Source organism: Cucurbita pepo, chromosome 12, assembly GCF_057944985.1.
Source record: "Cucurbita pepo subsp. pepo isolate OVF chromosome 12, ASM5794498v1, whole genome shotgun sequence".
In the NCBI taxonomy this organism is placed as follows: Eukaryota; Viridiplantae; Streptophyta; class Magnoliopsida; order Cucurbitales; family Cucurbitaceae; genus Cucurbita; species Cucurbita pepo.
The window spans coordinates 6223391-6246495 of record NC_141809.1 but is presented as its reverse complement, the minus strand read 5'-3'; the positions used below and the strand labels follow the sequence as shown (position 1 = coordinate 6246495).

At 36.1% G+C, this 23105-nt stretch overlaps 1 long non-coding RNA gene across 2 annotated transcripts; it reads left to right on the top strand.

Moving 5' to 3' along the window:
* The first annotated feature begins 1917 nt into the window (after nt 1-1917).
* On the top strand, nt 1918-3428 carry LOC147789875 (uncharacterized). 2 transcript variants are annotated; one of them, XR_015423272.1, is made up of 3 exons: nt 1918-2098; nt 2302-2577; nt 3266-3428. It is a non-coding gene; the product is annotated as an uncharacterized LOC147789875 (long non-coding RNA). The 2 variants fall into 2 exon arrangements; XR_015423273.1 differs by having other exon boundaries at nt 2208-2577.
* Nucleotides 3429-23105: the final 19677 nt, after the last annotated feature.

Genomic DNA, 23105 nt, shown 5'->3' with positions numbered 1-23105 from the left:
CGTTATGATTATTCTCTTTTAAGCAAGAAATTTCATTTAATAAAGACTTAATTTTAATAATTGAAGCCTTATATTTCTTTTGAACCATAACATACTTTGAACCAAGTTTTTCTAAATCAAGTTGCATCTCCTAAAAAACTTTAAATAATTGGAGATTCAAGAATTACCTCATTTTCTTCATCCTCTTTGTCACTATGAGCCCTGAAGCAAAAATTTGTGACTTCTTCATCATTTGCACTTTCATCACTATCATCCCAAGTAGCCTTCATTGCTTTCTTCCTCGATTTCTTAGATAATTTGAGGAGAGGACAATCCGGTCTTATATGACCCGACTTTTTACATTCATAACATATTATCTCATCATGTTTGCTCTCCTCACCTTTTTGGTTGGTGAAATGTTTCCTAAATTGTTTCTTTCTTTTGATGAAATTTTTATACTTATGTGTGAAGTAGGCAACATCATCTTCATCAAGGGCTTCCTCATCGTCAGAGTCAACTTCCAATGTGATAGACTTTAGGGCTATACTTTTCTTCTTTTTGGATTCCTCTTCTATGCGCTCCTCTTCCATGCGCTCCTTCATGGTAATCTCATGCGTCATGGGAGAACCAACAAGTTCATCCAAAGGAAGCTTTGTGAGATCCTTTGCTTCTTTAATTGCCGTCACTTTTGTTTCCCAACTTTTAGGTAGAGACCTAAGAATTTTCCATACATTTTCGGAAGTAGAATATACTTTTCCAAGATTTTTCACCTATAAATTCATTTGCATCCATTTTAAATAGTTCATAATTATGAACTAACATGCTAATTTTTGTTTCTTGATTTGTTCCTCATGAGTTACTTCAAGAGTTTTACAAATTTCATATGTGAAGAACACAGATACTCTATTAAATTCATCATTACTTAGGGTACAATAAAGACAGATTATAGCACTATCATTAAAAGAACATTTTTTCATATCATGCTCATCAAATTCATCCTTCATTTTTAGCTCCTCAATATTATTAACCATTTTTATTAGAATACAAGGGTCTTTACTAACATTTAACCATAATTGATAATCAATTGATTGCAAATAAATTTTCATTCTAGCTTTCCAATACGTATAATTAGTTCCATCAAAATAAGGTCTAGAAGTTGATTGTCCTTCACAAAAACCATTTTTAACAAGTAGATTTGCCATAAGCTCTAAAAATAAAGTTTATATATAAAAAAATCAATAAGAGCAACGTGCTCTGATACTAGTTGGATTGATATGGCAACCCTAGAGTGGTGAATAGGGTTTTAACAATATAATTATTAATTTTTTTTAATAACAATAAAACTTAATACATGCAATAAAACTTAACAATAATTTAGAATTTAAATAGGAAAAGGGTTAGAAAATATAACACTGTAGTTTTATAGTTCGGTCAAACTCGACTTACTCCACTCCCTAAGCGCCTCTTGGGAATTTGAATAAACCTTTCTTGACTCTTTCTTCGGATCAGAGCCCAACCGCTACACCGCTCTTTTTACGAGTTCAAGAGCAAACTCAATCCTTTCCACGGCTCAGGATCAAACCGATACAATTGTGTAAAACCTTATAGAAACACACCATACACCACAACTCTCTAAAGTAGTAGATTTACAATTTTCTCATACTACAATACACATCTCTCTTGGCAATAAGATAAACAAAATTAAATTGAAAAATTTGGAGAGAGCAACAATGGAGGCTTTTTAAAAACAAAGTTTAGATGGAGGAAACTATGAAAGTTGTGTATTGTGAAATATTCTGTGTGTTTTAAAATAGGAAGAGTCCATGAATTTAAATAGTGATGTAAAAATAGGAATTGATATGTATAACTAAAACCTGAACCAAAACATAGACCACGAAAAAGAAAGAAAGAGGGAAGTGTGAGGTGGTGCCGGTGGTTCTGGGATTAAAAACTAAGAACAGAAAAGAAGGAAAAACAGTAAACAGGGGAATGAGTTGAAATTGGTGACTCTTTCGAAATTCCTCATGGTTTGGAGATTTCCTTGTCGGGGGCGCAAGCTTGAGAAATTCCTTAGCATTCGAAGCTCAACGGATAAGCCATATTAGGCATTTATTCGAAGGTAAGAAAACCCATTTGACCGAATCTTTAAATTCTGATATCTTGGTCAATACTGCATAATAAGTTATAAAATATGGCTTGTTAGAATCGTAATAAGGAGATCTATAAAGTTGTAGTGGAAGTCGGGACGAAATTCGGGCTGTAGGGGTGGAATATGGCTTCGGGACATAATCGGTATTAATAGAAAAGTTGGGAAAATTTCAGAAAATGCAAGGAAGAAGAAGGAGCGCGTGCACTACACGCAAGGCGCGTGAGGAGCCGGGACTGGGCGTGCGACTAGGAGTTCTCCTGGCGCGTGGGACAAACACACCGAGAATGTGAGGGCGCGTGAGACCTCATTTCGACTTCGGGTTTGTCCCGTTCGATTCGTTTTGACCTATACTTACCTTGAAAATAGTGACATATAGGTCTGATTGGAGGAAATTGTGTTGAAATACCTTATTAAACGTACATTCAAGAGAGAAAAGGATTCGAAACCAGGTAAGTAGCATATCGTTCTTTAAGCTAGTTCTTAACTTGTTGACAACATGTGAGTATGTTGTTTACCTGATTAAAAGCTTAGTATGTTAAAATGAGTTTTGATGATGTTGAATGTTTATTGTATATCTTGATTGCTTGCTTGTGATGTAAGCATGATATAAATGATTACTAGAATGTTCTATGTGTTGAACATGATAAATGTATGAAAGCATGCAGTAAATGTGAGTATGCATGTTAATGGAAATGTTATGACTCTAGGATATGCTTATTGGTTGTTGAGCCATGACTTATTTATATGAGTATGATAGTCTACAAATTCCTGCGGAGTTCCTGACCAACGCATTGTGTGCTAAGTTAGGGAGCATGAGTACTCCTGACCGTTGGTATATGAGATAAACAAGCCGCCAGAGGAATTAGTAGACGGGCCGTATTTGACTGAGAGCGAGCCTTACATACGAGTTCAAAAATTCTAGATAAGCATATCGAGAGAGAGTCAGTAACCTAAGATTGAGGTAGCTGAGATACCTCATTAATGAACAGATGACTCTAGTAAGAGAAACTAGGAGTCAATGGCGAATAAAACTTAAAAACACCGGGAAAGATGAGTTATGAACTCATGAAAAATAAGCTCGCTACTTACTGGGTAATTTAATTACTCATCAAAATTATTTTTAACTTTTCTTTCCAGATTTAGTTGATGCAGGCCAACCGAGGACGAGGACGAGACCAGCAGGCTAGAGACTATTTGGGAATCCATGTCTGTGTCTGTTTTGTGTACTTATGCTTTCGTTGTCAAGAATTTACTTTGGTCGTTTTAAGTTTTAAATAGTACTGGTTTTAAATGTTTTTTTTTACTCGATGTTTTTAGAAATAATTTGAAATTTATGATTGGTTGTCGAGTTTTATTATCGATGTCAGTGGTAGCTCCTGTGAATCGCATTGACGATGAGCGGATGTTACACCAATAGAGAATCTTCCTAGTGAATTATGAAAAAAATGGTAAAGTACAATAAGGTAGTTTCTCATAGCAATTAGAAAACAACATTGTTTAAAAATGTTGAGTATTGAAAACACTCACTAAGTAAGTAACCTTCCTATCGAGTTAGATATACATTCAATCACAACAAAAATTGTGAAATCAAGGGGATATATAAATCGTTGAACACTGAATAACTCTCGTGCTCACATATGAGTAATTGCTACAAGTAAAATCAAAACACAACAATACAATCCTTATACACATAGATAGATGATTGCCACCAAGTCATATCACAAAAAGATGGTACGGTTGGGATTTATGCTCTAAAGCTTCGTAATTAATTATTTAGTTTTTAACAATAATTTTTATTATTTTATTTGTAATTAATTGTTATCCATTGTATGAAAATCAAGGTTATTAATGTAATATTGAACCGTATGTGATATGTGAAAATCACTACAAGGAGAGTAAGACTCGGATTACCTTGTTGATCAAATATCTCAAGGCAAGAACACTTGATTGAGATTCGAATCACTCCACAAGCAAGATCGATCATGTCTAGCTTGAATAATTCTTGTTGATCAAATATCTCAAACACTTGTTTGAGATTCGAATCACTCCACAAGCAAGATTGATCATGTCGAGCACGAATGATTGTACATGCAACCTAAACTACATAAAATTGCAAAGAAACATAGCCATTTGCTAAAGAAAAGCATAAATGCTTCTTTTACTATATTTTCTAAGTCTACTTACAAATACAACATACATGGCTTTATATAGCCTCAAAATGAAACTATTAAAGGCATTACGAGAGTTGTAACATTCATACTTAATGGCCTTAATTAACCATTATGTAATTGTAACCTAAAGTAAATTAAAATTCTTAAAATACATTAATGAAATACAATTACTCTAAATTACTCTAAATTGTAATCCACCCAAAATTTAAAACATGAAACTTCGTTCTTCTTCAATGTGACATGAATTGAAATATCTTTTTGATAATTTCAACAATATTTTCTTCACATCTTCATTGAAGCATATTGTAAGATTGATGTAATGGAACCAAAAAAAAAAAGGGGGGGGGGGGGTCGTCGGCAGAACCGAAAACTCCGGCGAACGCTGGAGTTTTCACTCGCACACGACCCACAAAGGGCGGCTGAAGGTTGGGATGCTACAGAACTCGACCTCGACCTTCAGCCACCCCAAAACGACCTGCAAAGAACGAAAACAGAGAAAAAATGAGAGGGAACAGAAAAGCCCCATGAACTCCTGCGAAGCCGAACCATACGAAATCGACGTCAAAACCATAAAAAACAGGAGTAGATTTAGACGAATCCTTTACGTTGAACACCGTTGTCAAAGAAGACGGAACGTCGAATTTCCGAACTTCTCCAGATCCGGGATTGTGAGGCCCTTACAAACCAAATCTATACCATAAACGGGGTTAGGGGAAGAAGAGACTCGGGAACGGAGAAAAAAAGGAGGGAAAAAGGACGTTGAGACGACGTTAACGAGGAGAGAGAAAGGTCGCTGGAAAAATGCGCAGACAATCGGGCGAAGAGGACGAAGTCCGACCCGAGGGTCGAATCCCGCAACCCGAACCGAACCCAGTCCCCTTAGGTCGGCCCAGTACCCGACGGTTCCCGCGGCCCAGGCGCTTCAGCCCAAAACTCATAATCCCAGCCCGCCTGCATTTTTCCTTCAGCCGAACGGCCTGTCACCTGCGTACAGCTCGAAACCCGCGAGCAATCTGAAAACCCGCACCTCGACCCGAGACCCCTGCACATGTGTCACTCTCTGATTGTGCCACGTGGCACGTCTGCAGTGTGGCTCCCCTCGGCTCGGTGGCAGCTTCTCAGCTCCGGTGGCTTATTCGGCTCGAGAAACTTATTTCCAGCCCGTTTGTCATCGTTCCGACCCCTCCGGACTTAGTTTCGGCCCTGTTTAAGGTAAAATAGATCATTTGAAGGTCGTATTTCACAAATTCAAGATTTGAATTAATTATGTTTGTGAAATGCTAACTAATGTGACGAATGAATCAATAGGAATCAACCACCAACGGAAGCGTAGAACGTTCACGAGGAGCTAGGAGCTTACGTTATATTCTAGGGAGTTCGGCTAAGGCCTACCAAGTAAGTGGCTCAACCATCGTAGGTTACGCGTATTTTGCTGTATGCTAGCACGTGCCCGTAGATTTGCACGAGTCATTAAAATTGTATGCTAGTTTGATGTGCTTAAGTGCGAACTCATGTGAACGTGAATGTATGTTATGTATGCTGCTTAGTTTGAAGTGATATGTTATGCATGTGACGATATGTGATCCCTGAATGATTATGGCATGATTGTATGGAATATATGAATGTGAACAGCATGAATTGTATGACATGAATCACGGTAAACTGTCTGGAATCATAACCCCGATAGGAATATGTATGAAATGTGAATTGAAAATGAGAATGACATGAATCATGGAACGTGACAGGGGGTTATGGTCATTAATGATAAATGTAGAAGTAGGGGGGACCTCATGCATTATGTGTGTTCATGCATCTGAGGGGATACCCCTATCCCATCACGAGGGTACGGACGCGTACATCCAATGGCAGGACAACAATCGTTATGCTTTGCATAGCGCTGTCGTGACGGTTCTAGTTTTAACGGGTCCCGGCATAAGGGGCTCCCAGAGTATGCCCACCGGATAAGGATAGTGGGCCAGCAGTGTGCGAACTAGCTGGTGAGCCCATACTCGCACGTATGGGCTGTGTGTAGAGTATATGGTACACGTCCACGATTACCCGTTAGGACTACACCATAGGAAAAAAGAAACGAAACGAAACGATAGGTCCCATCATTTCATTGCATGTGATTGTCGCATAACCCCAATAGGGGGTCACTTACTGAGTATTCTAGAAATACTCAAGCCTCGTACTACTTTACTTTAGCAGATAAGGGCAAGGCACCCATGTGCCAACGATGGCGGCATCGTACACCTTGCATGTGATTGTCACATAACCCCGGTAGTTGTTTTTTTTTTTCATTTTGTAGTCTAGGTTGAATTCAGTTTGCATCATTAGTATAGGTTAGTATAGGTTGAAATGTATTTGCATAATAAACCATAGGGTAGAATAAAACATTCATTTCGGTTTTGTTCCTTTTCATTTATTTCAATAATGTTCTTTTCTTTTTCCCCTGTAATCATTTGCTCTTTCACGAGGTAATAAAAGGCGAGTGTGAGTCGCATTTATGAATAGGGCCAATTTAATGTATATTCCGCATTTCAAGGGATAGTAATGATCTTAGATTAAATAAGTAAAATTTTAGGGTCGTTACAATTAATGTCTCTTGGTTCATATCAGTATGTGGTTGACATACAAGAGAATCGTGTTCAAGTAATAACCTAAAGAGTCTATAGTATATGGATAAGGTTGGGTGCCTTATCCTGGTAACACTATTGATACGACTCACTTTGTAACCGTTACAAATGATTTGATCCAAATTGTTCATGTGGAGACATGTAAATGGGGGTATCCTATACAATGAGTTTGTGTATAAGACTGGACCAAGAAATATTTAATCTCTCTTTATAAATCCATTAATTGAGAAGATTAATATTTCACATGATGATCATATGCGACACAATCTTAATCCTGAGTGAGTTATGAACTCCTGCCTATGAGGGCTTGTCCTTTAATTTACATGGGTAAGAATGGCTCTTTTAGCCGATTCATGCCTACCATTTTGGGGACTTGGCCAAATAAGGAGTTAGGAACATAATATCATGAGATGGAATTCACTCATTTCCATATAAGGAAAGCAGATGAGTTGTTCCCTTAAGTACTGATTTCGGGATTTGAACAATGGGGCCCCACCCTCTCATTGGCCCGGGAGGGACTTGGTTTATGATTGGATCATAAATAAATTTTTCACTAGAGATTCAGTGGTACTTAAAGTGAAAGATGTAATTACAGAGGTAAAACGGACTTTTGACCTAGCTATAATTATGAACAACTCGTGAAGGATCGACTTGCTTGTAATATTATATCAATAGACATAACTCGTCCTACAGTCATAAAATTGCAACTCTAAGTCTATACTGGAGTGACCTATAGTTAATGAATGGAAATTAATTAATTAAATGTTTAATTAATTAATTTTAAATCATTGGAGCTTATAATCTGTAGATCCATAAGGTCCCCTTGCTAGCTCATAGTAATGCACAAAGATTCAATTTATTTGAAAGAAAATGGGAAGTGTTCAAATTAAATTTAATATATCATATTAAATAAATAGAGAAAATATATTTAAAACTTTTAAAAGTGTTCAAATTGAGTATTTCACCGTGTACCTTTCTTTTTGTTGGCTCAATCATAAAACTTCATGGTTAAACGTGTTTTACTTGTAGTGATTTTGAGAGGCACGTGAGCGAGGACAAAATATGATTGAAGGATTCGTATTGGTCTGTGGAGATAGTTTTCACTCTTGAGTAACAATGAGTGGGTAACGTGACCATGCTGCAAGAGATAATGGGACCATCAATTACCAAATCCTAATTTGAATCCTGGATATGGGCATTATCGTATCAAACTTCCATACTAATTTTTAAGTTTCCGTACATTATTAAACAATTTTTAGATGGTTAAACCAAGCAAGATTATTATATTTAGGTCATTATTAAACAATTTTTAAAAAACAATGTTGAGATTGGAATAAGTAGAAAGGAAATAAGTAGTTCCATGTATAAATTGAACATGATTTTAAAATTGGGAACACCTTTATCATTTATTTATTTAAATATTAGAATTTCATGCATAGTCTTACAATAATGCTCCCAGCCGTTTAGTAGGAATCTCAAACTTATTTTTAGAAACATTTTTTAAATGCATTCCATCATCTCTTACCGACCAAAAGCACTCATAATCTTTACTTATGTGGGAGAGCTACGTTAGGGAGTCGTATTCTGGCTAAAACACTTCCGTATTCTGGCTAAAACACTTCTAAAACATTATGATCGTGGTTGTTTTGCATGTATGTAACGGCCCAGATCCACCGCTAGCAGATATTGTCTTCTTTGGGCTTTTTCTTTCGGGCTTCGTCTCAAGGCTTTAAAATACGTCTACTAGGGAAAGGTTTCCACACCCTTATAAAGGGTGTTGCGTTCTCCTCTCCAACCAATGTGGAACTCTCACAATCCACCCCCCTTCGGTCCAGCGTCCTCGCTAGCACTCTTTCCTTTCTCCAATTGATGTGGGACCCTCACCAAATCCACCCCCTTAGGGGCCAGCGTTCTTACTGCCACACCGTCTCGTGTCTACCCCATTTTCGGGAACAGCCTCTTCGTTGGCACATAGTCTGGTGCCTGGCTCTGATACCATTTGTAACAGTCCAGATCCACTGCTAGCAGATATAATTGTGAGAGTCCCACATTGGTTGGAGAGGAGAACGAAACACTTTTTATAAGGGTGTGAAAACTTTCCCCTAGCAGACGCGTTTTAAAGCCTTGAGGGAAAGTCCGAAACAGAAAGCCCAAAAAGAACAATATCTGCTAGGGGTGGATCTAGGCGATTATAATGTAACACCATAACAATGTTATTCACCACAAATTCACTTTAAATCTCGAGGAATCAAACTCTCATATGTCATCTTTCGACTTGTAAGGAAGAAAAAAGCTTGGCCCATTTTGCATTTCATTGGTTACATGCACAGTCCAGTGCTCAAATGGATCTGCAAAACAAGTTTTTTTTGAACCATGGTGAATGCCATTATAACCCATGCACACCGGTGCTCAAATGGATCTGCAAAGCAAGTTTTTTTGAACCATGGTGAATGCCATTATAACCCAATCTAAAACCTGTTAAATCAATCTCACGAATTTGTGAAAGAGATGTCGAGAGTGGAGAGACTCGTGAAAGAGATGTCGAGAGTGGAGAGACAAAAAAACACTGAGTTTATTTTTCTTTTTTCTCTCTGACTTACAATAGAAAGAAATAATGTAGTTATAGATACCTTTCAAATTCAACACTTATTCCTTTTCGTTTCCAACTGACTTTTGAATTTAAAACCAACTAAAATTAACTAACAAATATAACCTTTAACGTTTATTCAATAAAACTCTCTCATAAACTTAAATGCTATATTCAACGAATCCACCTGCGCCATTTTCATTTTCTCGAGCTCAGTCGTGGCTTCTAAAATTTCCTCTCCTTGTCCTCGAGCAACAAACTAAGATATCCTTTTCTGACGAAACTTCATTTGGAGCTTCTCGAAAACAGCCCATTTGAGACAGCAACTCCTTCTCCCATTCTCAGCCACACTTGACTCAGTCAAAGATGTCACAGCTTCTTTTAGTTTACTCAATTTCCTTCGCAAGTCCACAACGACATTTTTCACTTCCACTGTTGCCTCCCCCATTTCGGCTTTATCACGAGTGATTATCTCAATCGTGTGTCGTAAACTCACTGCCTCCTGTTGGACTCGATTCAGAGTCACGTCAAGTGAGTCTCTCTGTTGAGTTAGCATCTCTACATCTTTCTCCTCCTTCACTAACTCTTCCACTAAACCGTCAATGTTTATTAATAAGTCATTCTCTTTCTCCACACCTTCTTCAATTTTCTTCACAAGTTCAGAAATTACCTTCCCATTCTCTTCCTTCTCCTGTTTAAGATAGAAAGAATTCTCACTCAGCTTAGCCACTTCCTTCTCTAATCTTTCAATCTCCATTTCTAAATCTTTCTTTTATTTCTCAATCTCTATTTTCTCCTTCGAAAGGTGCTCGTTCAACGATTTCAATGTCTACAACTGAGACTTCTCCACAGATTTATCCATAGCAGTTTTGGGTTGTTGCTCTGAATCTCTGTTCTCCTGCTCATGATCCTGTAATTTATTTGGCTCATTCGCTGATCGCATGGGCTTCTTCTTCGCCATTGTTTTGGGATTTTGAAGGGATTGCGACTTACATTTGCATCATCTATTTTTCATGTTCAACCTGCATTTCTACCATCCTTTCTTCCCATTCCATCTTTTCTTCTTCCATTCTCATCCTCTTTCTTCTTTCTTCCTCAAATTCCCTTTCCCGCCATTGAAGCTCTCTCTCTTCGAGCTCAAGCTCTCTGTTATACAGTTGTTCATCCTTCTTCAATTTTCTCGTCTCCGATATCGCGATTTCACTAAATCCGCTGCGTATCCCCTCATTTCCAACGGTTTCCACCGCCTCACGACCGTCGCCATCATCTTTCGCGCCGCTGTGTTCTTTTGCTTTCAGATTTTCATTTTTAGCCATCAAGAGAATACCTTCGTTTGTTGCGTCATCCAAGGCTAGGTTGATCGTTTCTTCCACTTTTTTATCGACTCGAAAATCTCGTGCAAAATGCCCTATTCTACCACAATTGTAACATATGTCAGAGTTACAATCATTCACATAGTGACCATATTTGTGACACTTGGAGCACTAAATGTTTGAATAAATTGATCGGCCGCCTCTTCCTCGACTGCGTCTTCTTTCACGCCAATTTGCTTGGCTCGATTGTACCTTCTCCTTATAGTATCCTTCATGACCGTTGCCTTGACCACCTCGACCATTTCCGCGACTTCTACGACCACAACCTCTACCTTGTAAATTTTGAGAGTAGAGTACCTTTTCATCTTTGATTGACACCTTGGTTTGAAGTGTTTGATCGAGTGTTTCCTTCTTCTTCTTCTTACGTTGCTCGTATGCCTCGAGGGAACCAGTGAGCTCATGGACCATGAACGTTGCTAGGTTCTTTGGCTCTTCTATTGTACATACAACATTCTTAAAGTTGTTGGTTAATGACCTCAAGAACTTTTCCACAACCCGCATCTCGGGAAACATTTCTCTGTTTCGATTGAGTTGGTTTACCACGGTCTGTACACGCGTGATGTAGTCAGATACACTTTCTCACTCCTTCATCTTCATGCTCTCCAACTCGCCACGAAGGGTTTGGTGACGTACTTACTTGACTCGGTCGGTTCCTTTGAACACTTTTCCTAAAGTGTCCCATGCTTCTTTTGAAGTAGTTGCACTGGCAATCTTTTCAAAGCCCGACTCGTCAACGGCTCGGAACAGCATGTATAATGTGGCCTTATCCTTTGCTCGCAATTCTTTTAACGCCTTATTTTGTGCCGTCGTATAACCCGTGGTATCTTTTGGTTCTTCGAAACCTTCTTTGACCACCTCCCATGCATCTTGAGACCGAGAAAAGCTTTCATTTGGATGCTCCAATTCTCGTAGTTTGTATTCGTTAATCGCGGTAGCGGCATTTGACCCATCACATTCACCATTGGCTCTGATACCAAGTTGTTAAAGAAAACTCGCTCTGATACCAATTTGTTAAATCAATCTCATGAATTTATGAAAGAGATGTCGAGAGTGGAGAGACAAAAAAAAAAAAAAAAAAACACTGAGTTTATCTGAAAAAACCATTCTTCTATTACTTCTATGTTTTTTTTCTCTGCTCTTCTGTGCAAGAGAAAGTAATGATGTATTTATAGGTATTACTAATTATAGCCTTAGGACGGTCACTGTTTCCTTTACCCATAAAACTACTCTTTCCTCAAATAAATCTTGCCTTTCATTTTCAACTGTTTGTACTTTTTCCTTTACTACTTACTCTTGAATTTAAAACTCACTAAAATTAACTAACAAATAACATTGAACGTTTATTCAGTAAAACCATGCAATATTTGAGATTCATGATCATTGATCATTTCTTGCCATTTCAAAACTAGACTTCTTTCAATTTTTTTCTGCAAAAGAGTTAAAAGTAAACTATTTATAAAAGCTTCGGTGATTCTTTTCGTGGCAAGATTCGAAGGTTTCGAACGTCGGTCTCGTTGTTTTGATCTTTACAGAGTTTTCACTGATTTTTCCCTCTCTCTCTTTTTCTCTGTATTTTCTTCTTTGCAGGTTGCTGAAGTGTGGGTGGAGTTTGGGGATGGGCATGGTGACTCGTGGGAGTAGGGAGAAGCCTCAGGGCGTGTTGGAACGAAAACTCCAACACTCACTGGAGTTTTGGGGTTTCGTCGGAGACCTCGAGCAATTATTTATTTATTTTTTTTTTTGTTTCGTTATAATATTAAGTGTGTTTGTGATGGTTTTAATATAACACATGCGGAAGCAATTTGGATCTTAGGCACTTTTAGAACATCAATTATAGTAAATAACTAGCATGTTCATAAGTATTAAAACTTAATGAGTTTGAATACTAACTTTTTGTAGTTCAAATTCTTGTTTCCTCACGAACCGGTTTCGAACCACCACTAGTGTCTTCTCCATTATCCTCCGGCCTTAGAACGGGATTGTGGAATCCGATGAGTGACTAAACTTAGGAGAGATTGTGTATATATGAAGAGAGTGTTTGTGAGAGGTTTTTCTCAAGGTTTTTCCCCAAGAAGAAGACCTTCCATGTACCATGATCACTCTATTTAAATGTTTGCATGTTCATGCAAATTTGAGATCACCAAATTTTGACACTCAAAATTCCACTCAAATGTTTGGGATTATGTGACAAGCATGCATGTTTGAGTTAACCAAATTTTGACACTCAAAATTCCACTCAAATTTGTGGGGTTTATTTGGCAACCATGCAACTTTGGTTAAACCAAAATTTGACACCTCAAAATTCCACTAACATGGATTTTTCAAATGAAGTCAACATTTTGACTTTTTCCATTTTAATTCAACAAAATTTGAATAATTAATTTCAAATTAAAGTAATATTAAATGATTAATTAAACTATTTAATTAATATTTATTATTAATTTAAAAGCGAATCTCAATCACACATATTTGATTAAAATATTTAAATCTTATTTAAATATCTCAAATTCTCTTTTTTTTGTTTAATTCGTAAATAAAACAAAAATGCGGTTAAATATATCGTATATATGTAGCACATATTCCCTAATTTGAATTTGAACACTTCGAACTCACTCGTCACACTGTTCTACTGTTTAGTCCGATATGAGCTAGCAGAGGGACCTAATGGACCTATAGATCACGGGCTCCAACGATCCAAGATTAACCAGTTAAACTCATTAACCTTGTTAATCATCAATTCCAGTTAACTACTAGACACTCCACTATAGCCTAGTAATTGCACTCCCCTCACTATAGATATATTTCTGTCCATTTGATATAACTATGATTAGTAAGTCGATCATTCACAGGTTGTTCGTAACTAGAGCTGGGTCAATTAGCCGTTTTACCCCTTTAGTTACTTCTTGTTCCTTATGTCCCACTAATCCTCTTATGAACAATTGGTTTGTGGTCCAACCAGTAAACCGAATCCCTCTCAGGCCAATGAGTGGGTGGGGCCCCTTGTTCAAAACCTGGAGTCAGTACTTAAGAGAACTACCTCTCTTCTATCCCTAAAAGTGGGTAGGAGCGAATTCCATCTTGCACCCCATGTCCCAGCTATTCACCCAGTCTTACCCTTGAAATGGGAGGCCTATTGAGTCGGCGAACTCAAGCCACTCTCACCCATGCAAATCTAAGGATAATTCCGAATGAACAGGATTTCATGGTTAGCTCAGGATTAAGATCGAGTTACCTAGGTCATCGAATGAAAAGAAAATCAGTCTCAACAGTAAACGACATTATAAAGTGAGAGTGATTTTCTTCATGGTCCGATCCTATGCAATACTCATTGCATAGGATGCCCCCACTCACATGTCTCCACATGTACAATTTAGTGATCACATTTTTTATATCATATACAAAAGTGGGCCGCATCCATAGTGTCCCCAGAATAAGGTACTCAGCCTTATCCTTGTACTATAGATCATTTTGACTATATACTTGAACTTGATCCACTCTTATGTCACTACATATAGTTCAAGTAATCATACTATAGCCAAAGTGTTCTTAGTTTATTGGATTTAGATTAATGATCGTAAAGTTCACTTTATTCAATAACAATCTTTAATGAATAAACAACAATAATAACTTTATTGAAAATAGAATATGTTTTTGTTTACAAACTATGAGTTTTAGGACATAAAACCCAACACATATAATGCATGAGGTCCCCAACATTTCTACTTTTATCATTAATGAATATAACCCCGCTATCATCTTTCATGCTTAACATGTCATTTCTCATTTTTAAGTCTACATATCAGACATAATCCTAACAGGGTTACATTCATTTCATTTATCGTGATATCATGTCATTCATAACATGTTGTATCCATACAATTTAGAAAACATAACATGATAAGGCAACCCTAATCCTCAGCCCAACGATCCAAGCTTTTGTTGGAGCAAGAATCTTGAATCAAAGTAATTAAAATCTCCTTATACAAAATTTGGATCAACCAAGAGATAAGGTTAGAATTAGATTACCTCTTACAATCAAAGATCTAAAGCAAGATTTGAAAACCTTGTTCTAATTTGAGTGACTCCACAATCAAACTTGATTGAATGGCTCGGGTGCAATTCTACCACAAGAATTGCTTGAAACTTAGAAATGACAAATATGATACTCGGATTTCTAAGGAAAACGTCTCAATTTGAGATTTGAATTACATTCATCTATGAATCTATTTTTACATAACATATTGTGGGTATTTATAGTCTCCCAACAAAAGACGTTTGTGGCTGGAATTTATTCCCGGTCCCTTTTAATCTCCACAAAAGACGAAGTCAAATTGACCTTTGACTCCTACATATTTTATGAAATTAAGAATAATACTTTTCAACAAATGTTGATGTGTCTGAGTGACTAATGCAACAAGTTTGAAATCAATTGATCCGTAGGTTCGAATTTTGTTGTTGACATTTTTGAATCTTCATGACATTTTTTGAAGGACCACCTGCTTTGCATCATCCATTTGTTGAAAGATTTTATTGTTTTTTTTCGTTTTCATTTTGCAATGGTCAAATGGTCAAAATTGACTTTGTCTTTTGTGGATATTAAAAGGGATCGGGATTGAATCCCAGCCACAAACGTCTTTTGTCGGGAGACTATAAATACCCACAATATGTTATGTAAAAATCAGATTAGTGAATGAATGAAATTGAGACGTTTTTCTTAGAAATTCGAGCATCAATTTTGTCATTTCTAAGTTTCAAGCAATTCTTGTGGTAGAATTGCACCCGAGCCATTCAATCAAGCCTTGATCAAGTTAGATTGTGGAATGACTCAATTTAGAACAAGGTTCCAAATCTTGCTTCTAGATTTTCGATCGTAAGAGGTAATCTAATTCTAGCATTATCTCTTGGTTGATCCAAATTTCGTATAAGGAGGTGTTAATTAGTTTGATTCAAGGGTTCTTGCTAAAACAAAAGCTTAGATCGTTGAGCCGAGGATTAGAGTTGCCTTATCAATTAGGTATCAGAGCATAGGTTTACATCTTTGTGGCCGACTCTACAATTGATTTTATCTTTCATTTCTGTATTGTTTATCATTTCTTCAAATTTGTCAATTTATTTTCTGGTTGTCATTTCTGCCATTATTCATCAACTTTTAACTTGGTTCTCATTTTCTTCCTAAAGATCACGTTTAGATCTTTAAAAAAAAAAATCTTATCATGTGTTCTTACGATTGTATTATAAACGATCTTTATCATTTTTTTTAAATCATTTGCATGTTTATTTGAAGATCAAATAAACTTCGATTCACATATTTTTCTTAATCCATCTAAATCTAGAACCATTCTGTTTGATATATTATTATTTTCTCATAATTGACGCTTGAAGATAACTTATAAATTTCCTGAATTCTGTAAAAAGGAGAGTTAGATCGTTTAAAATCTTCACCTCCTTTCTTTTTGGAATTTTCTTTTTCAGTGTGCAATTCTATCCAAAAAATTTCGTGTCCGTTATTTGTTTGTTCACGTCCTGTTTTATTTTTGTTGTTATTCCATAATTAACTTATCTTGATTGCCTTGAATAACTTGCTACTATCAGAATTGCTTTACCGATATATTAGCCTACCTTGATCATAATTTAGTCACTTTTCCAAACAGCCTACCTTTGTGTGTATAAATACGAGTGTCCCTGAGTGTAAAATCAGTGAGTTGAGAGTGTGAGGTCCTAAACATATTCCACTACGGTTTGTACAATTATGAACCAAGACGGAGGAAATAGAGGGGAGATCAATGAAGCTAGGTGGACAGAAGCACAGGTCGGAACAATACTCGTTTGAATCAAGTTATTAGTACATTGACAGACCAGATGGAACGAATTGAAATAGCCTTAGGTAATCTTCAAGGTTGGGAAGTACTCTTGAATGAAGGAGTTGAAAATGAAGAAGATGACAATATCACCCTTTTAGCGGGACATAGTCCTAGGGGAGGGAGAGATGTCGGTCGAGGGAGAGGAAGAGTCAGAAGAAGGGGTAGAGAAATTTTAGCACAAAAAAGAATTGAGAGGGAGTACTAGTATGAGAGAGAAAAAGAAAAGGAGTCGGGGGAGTAAAGCTAAAAATTCCAACTTTCTATGGGAGATCTGATCCAGAGGTGTATTATTTGCAATATGAGAGAAAAATTGAGTATGTCTTCGATTGCAACAATTTCAGTGAAGAAAGAAAGTTGAAGCTTGTTGTGACTGAATTTTAAAGAACCAATTGAAATCAGAGTGGATGTGAAATTATGAAGAACCAATTGAAACGTGGGAGGAATTGAAGACATTAATGAGAAAAAGGTACATTCCTAAGCATTATTCTCGAGTACTCAAGCAAAAATTCTATATTTTACAACAGGGATCCAAAAGTGTTGAAGAATATTACAAAGAAATGGAGACCCTTATGAATAGAGCATGTATTAATGAAGATGAGGAAGATACAATTGAAAGGTGGGAGGAATTGAAGACATTAATATGAAAAAGGTACATTCCTAAGCATTATTCTCAAGTACTCAAGCAAAAACTCTATACTTTACAACAGGGATCCAAAAGTGTTGAAGAATATTACAAAGAAATGGAGACCCTTATGAATAGAGCATGTATTGATGAAGATGAGGAAGATACAATGGCTAGATTCCTTGGTGGCTTAAACCGACAACTTGTTCATCAAGTGGATAGGCAAGCGTACTTTGATATGCAAGAATTGTTACACCTTGCTGTCAAGATCGAAGGGCAACTAGCTTGGGAGAAGGAGAACTCCAAGAGGTATGGTATTTCAAAGAGCAATTCATAGTACAACTCATTGCTTAGGGTACTCCAAGAGGTATGGCATTAGGAGCATTGCTTAGGGCAATTATTTCTAAGAATATTAAGTCTTGGAATGAATGTTTGCCATTTGTAGAGTTTGCATATAATAGAGCAATTCATAGTACAACTCATTTTTCTCCTCTTGAAGTTGTTTTGGGTGAAGGAGAGAATTGAGAACCAAAATTTCAAAGTTGCTTTAACTATTAAGGCGGAAGGAAATCATTTTGTTGTTCTCTTGAAGTTGTTTGAGGTGAAGGAGAGAATTGAGAACCAAAATTTCAAAGTTCTTCAACTATTACAAAGGGGAGAAGGAAATCATTAGGAAGGAAATCATTTTTAAACCTGGTGACTGGGTTTGGATACATTTTCGCAAGGAGCGGAGCGATTCTCATTGTTCTTGAATTAGAAGCTAATACGATTGACGAAGGACAACTGAATATTTGCATGGTTAAAGTTGGAAAACTTTAAAATGTCAACAATAGAATTAGAATTCGAACCTACGCGCAGAGAGCTCAATTGATTTTGAGAATTCGAACCTACGCGCATAGAGCACAATTGATTTTGAACCGGTCGCATTAGCTACTCAAGCACATCAACATTTGCTAGAAAGAACTATTTTTAATTTCATAAATTATGTAAAAGTTAATTAAAGGGGGATCGAGAATAATTCTCGTCCACAAACGTCTTTTGTCGGGAGACTATAAATATCCACAATATGTTATGTAAAATTCAGATTCGTGTTTGAATGTAATTCAGATCTTAAATTGAGCGTTTCCCTTAGAAATCCGAGCATCATATTTGCCATTTCTAAGTTTCAAGCAATTCTTGTGGTAGAATTGCACCCGAGCCATTCAATCAAGTCTTCATCAAGTTCGATTGTGGAGTGACTCAATTTAGAACAAGGTTTCCAAATCTTTCTTCTAGAGCTTCGATCATAAGAGGTAATCTAATTCTAGCCTCATCTCTTGGTTGATCCAAATTTCGTATAAGAAGGTGTTAATTACTTTGATTCAAGGGTTCTTGCTTCAACAGAAGCTTGGATCGTTGGGCTGAGGATTAGGGTTACCTTATCATATGCTTAGGACCTCACACACTCAACTCACTGATTTTACACTCAGAAACACTCATGTTTAACACAAAAAGGTAGGCTATTTGGGAAAATGACTAATTTCTGATCAAGGTAGGTAATATGGATAAAGCAATTCTGATAGTAGCAAGCTATTCAAATCAATCCAGATAAGTTAATTATGAAATAACAACAAAATAAAATAATAAGTGAACAAACAAATAAGAGACACAAAGATATTTTGGGATAGAATTGCACACTGAAAAAAAAAAATTCCAAAGAGAATGGTTGTGAAGATCTGAGAACGATCTAACTTTCATTTTTACAGAATTTGAAAAAATTTAGAAGTTATCTTCGGTTTTAAATGATGAAAAAAAAAATATTGAACACAACAATTTCAGATTTATATGCTTTAGGTAAAAATGAGAATTGAAATTTATTTGTCCTCAAATAAAGGTTCAAATGGTTTTTAATAGGACAATATAAACAAAGTGGAAAGATAATGAAGAACGGTGGAAATGGCAGCAAGAAAATAAATGGACAGATTTAAAAAACGATAAATAATAGCGGAAATTAAAGATAAAATAAATTCTAGAGTCGGCCACAAAGATGCAACCTATGCTCTTATACCAAACTGATAAGGCAACCCTAATCCTCAGCCCAACAATCCAAGCTTTTGTTTGAGCAAGAACCCTTGAATCAAAGTAATTAACACTTCCTTATACGAAATTTGGATCAACCAAGAGATAAGGCTAGAATTTGATTACCTCTTACGATCAAAGATCTAGAAGTAAGTTTTGGAAACCTTGTTCTAAATTGAGTCACTCCACAATCGAACTTGATCAAGGCTTGATTGAATGGCTCGGGTGCAATTCTACCACAAGAATTGCTTGATACTTAGAAATGGCAAATATGATGCTCGAATTTCTAAGGGAAATGCTCAATTTGAGATCTTAATTAAATTCATCCACGAATCTGAATTTTACATAACATATTTTTTATATTTATAGTCTCCCGACAAAAGACGTTTATGGACGAGAATTATTCCCGATCTTCTTTAATCTCCACAAATGATATGAACGAAAAGACATCAATCATACAATATACTTCAATGAAGATGTGAAGAAAAGGTTATCAAAATTATCAAAACATGTTTCAATTCATGCCACATTGAAGAAGAATGAAGTTTGATTGTTATAAATTTTGGGTGGGTTACAATTTAGAGTAATTTAGAGTTATTGTATTTTAAGACTTTTTATTTACTTTAGGTTACATTTACATAATGGTTAATTATGGTCATTAAGCATGAATGTTACAACTCTTGGAATGCCTTTAATAGTTTCATTTTTTAGGCTATATAGAGCAATGTATGTTGTATTTGTAGGGAGACTTGTAAAATATAGTAAAATGAGCATTTGTGCTTTCTTTAGCCAATGGCTAAGTTTATTTGCAATTCTATGTAGTTTAGGTTGCATGTAGAATCATTCAAGCTCGACATGATCAATCTTGTTTGTGGAGTGATTCGAATCTCAATCAATTGTTCTTGCATTGAGATATTTGATCAACAAGAATCATTCAAGCTCAACATGATCAATCTTGCTTGTGGAGTGATTTGAATCTCAATCAAGTGTTCTTGCATTGAGATATTTGATCAACAAGAATCATTCAAGCTCGACATGATCAATCTTGCTTCTGGAGTGATTCGAATCTCAATCAAGTGTTCTTGCATTGAGATACTTGATCAACGAGAATCATTCAAGCTAGACATGATCAATCTTGCTTGTGGTGTGATTCGAATCTCAAACAATGTTCTTGCCTTGAGATATTCGATCAACAAGGTAATTCGAATCTTATTCCTCTTGTATTGATTCCTTATCTTATCATTTGGTATCAGAGCTTCAGGCTCAAGATTGGATATATGTTTTCTTTGCATTTCTTTTCAATTTGTTTTTATCTTTATAGTTTTTAATGGACCCAAAATAAAAAAATCCAATCTGGGCTCTACTAAAAAATTTGAGAGGTGAGAATGAGAGCTTCATTTGTGTACATGAGTGCAAACAGAGTGGCCTAAAATTCCTTGAGTGTATACACGTGAGAGAGTGTTGTGAGGTTCTTTGTATTTCCATAACTTACTTTTTGCAGCAAAGTTTCACAAATAGATTCGAGGACGAATCTTCTTGAAGAAGTGGAGAATGATATGAACGAAAAGACATCAATCATACAATATACTTAAATGAAGATGTGAAGTAAAGGTTATCAAAATTATCAAAAGATGTTTCAATTCATGCCACATTGAAAAAGAATGAAGTTTGATTGTTATAAATTTTGGGTGGGTTACAATTTAGAGTAATTTAAAGTTATTATATTTTAAGACTTTATTTACTTTAGGTTACATTTAGGTAATGGCTAATTATGACCATTAAGTATGAATGTTACAACTCTTGGAATGCGTTTAATAGTTTCATTTTTTAGGGTATATAGCCATGTATGTTGTATTTGTAGGGAGACTTGTAAAATATAGTAAAAGGAGCATTTGTGCTTTCTTTAGCCAATGACTAAGTTTATTTGCAATTCTATGTAGTTTTAGGTTGCATGTAGAATCATTCAAGCTCAACATGATCAATCTTGCTTGTTGACTGATTCGAATCTCAATCAAGTGTTCTTGCATTGAGATATTTGATCAACAAGAATCATTTAAGCTAGACATGATCAATCTTGCTTGTTGAAAAATTTTATTGTTTTTTTTTTTTTTTTTTTTTTTCATTTTGCAATGGTCAATTGGTCAAAATTGACTTCGTCATTTGTGGAGTTTAAAGGGGATCAGGATTGAATCCCGTCCACAAACGTCTTTTGTCGGGAGACTATAAATACCCACAATATGTTATGTAAAATTCAGATTCGTGGATGAATGTAATTCAGATCTCAAATTGAGATGTTTCCCTTAGAAATCCGAGCATCATATTTGCCATATCTAAGTTTCAAGCAATTCTTGTGGTAGAATTGCACCCGAGCCATTCAATCAAGCCTTGATCAAGTTAGATTGTGGAGTGACTCAATTTAGAACAAGGTTTCCAAATCTAGCTTCTAGATCTTCGATCGTAAGAGGTAATCTAATTCTAGCCTTATCTCTTGGTTGATCCAAATTTCGTATAAGGAGGTGTTAATTACTTTGATTCAAAGGTTCTTGCTTCAACAAAAGCTTGGATCGTTGGGCTGAGGATTAGGGTTGCCTTATATCAATTTGGTATCAGAGTATAGGTTTACATCTTTGTGGCCGACTCTAGAATTGATTTTATCTTTGATTTTTGCTCTTGTTTATCTTTTCTTTAAATTTCTCCATTTATTTTCTTGCTGTCATTTCCGCCATTATTCATCAACTTTTCACTTTGTTCTCATTTTCTTCCTAAAGATCACATTGAGATCTTGAAAAAAAAAAAAATCTTATCATATTTGTTCTTACGATTGTGATTATAAACGATATTTATCATTTTTTTTAGATCATTTGCATGTTTATTTGAAGATCAAATAAACTTCGATTCACATCTTTTTCTTCATCCATCTAAATCTAGAACCGTTGTGTTTAATATATTTTTTTTCTCATAATCTACGCTTGAAGATAACCTCTAAATTTCCCGAATTCTGTAAAAAGGAGAGTTAAATTGTTCTTAAAATCTTCACGTCCTTTCTTTTTGGATTTTTTTTTTCAATGTGTAATTATATCCAAAAATATCTTCGTGTCCCTTATCTTTTTTGTTCACGTCTTGTTTTATTTTGTTATTATTTCATAATTAACTTATCTTGATTGCCTTGAATAGCTTGCTACTATCAGAATTGCTTTACCGATATATTAGCCTACTTTGATCATAATTTAGTCACTTTCCCAAACAGCCTACCTTTGTGTGTATAAGCATGAGTGTCCCTGAGTGTAAAATCAGTGAGTTGAGTGTGTGAGGTCCTAAACATATTCCACTACTGTTTGTACAATCATAAACCAAGATGGAGGACATGGAGGGGAGATCAATGAAGCTAGGTGGAGAGAAGCACAGGTCGGAACAATTACTCGTTTGAATCAAGTTATTAGTACATTGACAGACCGGATGGAGCGAATTGAAATAGCCTTAGGTAATCTTCAAGGGAGGGAAGTACTCTTGAATGAAGGAGTTGAAAATGAAGAAGATGACACTGTCACCCTTTTAGCGGGACATAGTCCTAGGGGAGGGAGAGATGTCGGTCGAGGGAGAGGAAGAGTCAGAAGAAGGGGTAGAGAAATTTTAGCACAAAAAAGAATTGAGAGGGAGTACTAGTATGAG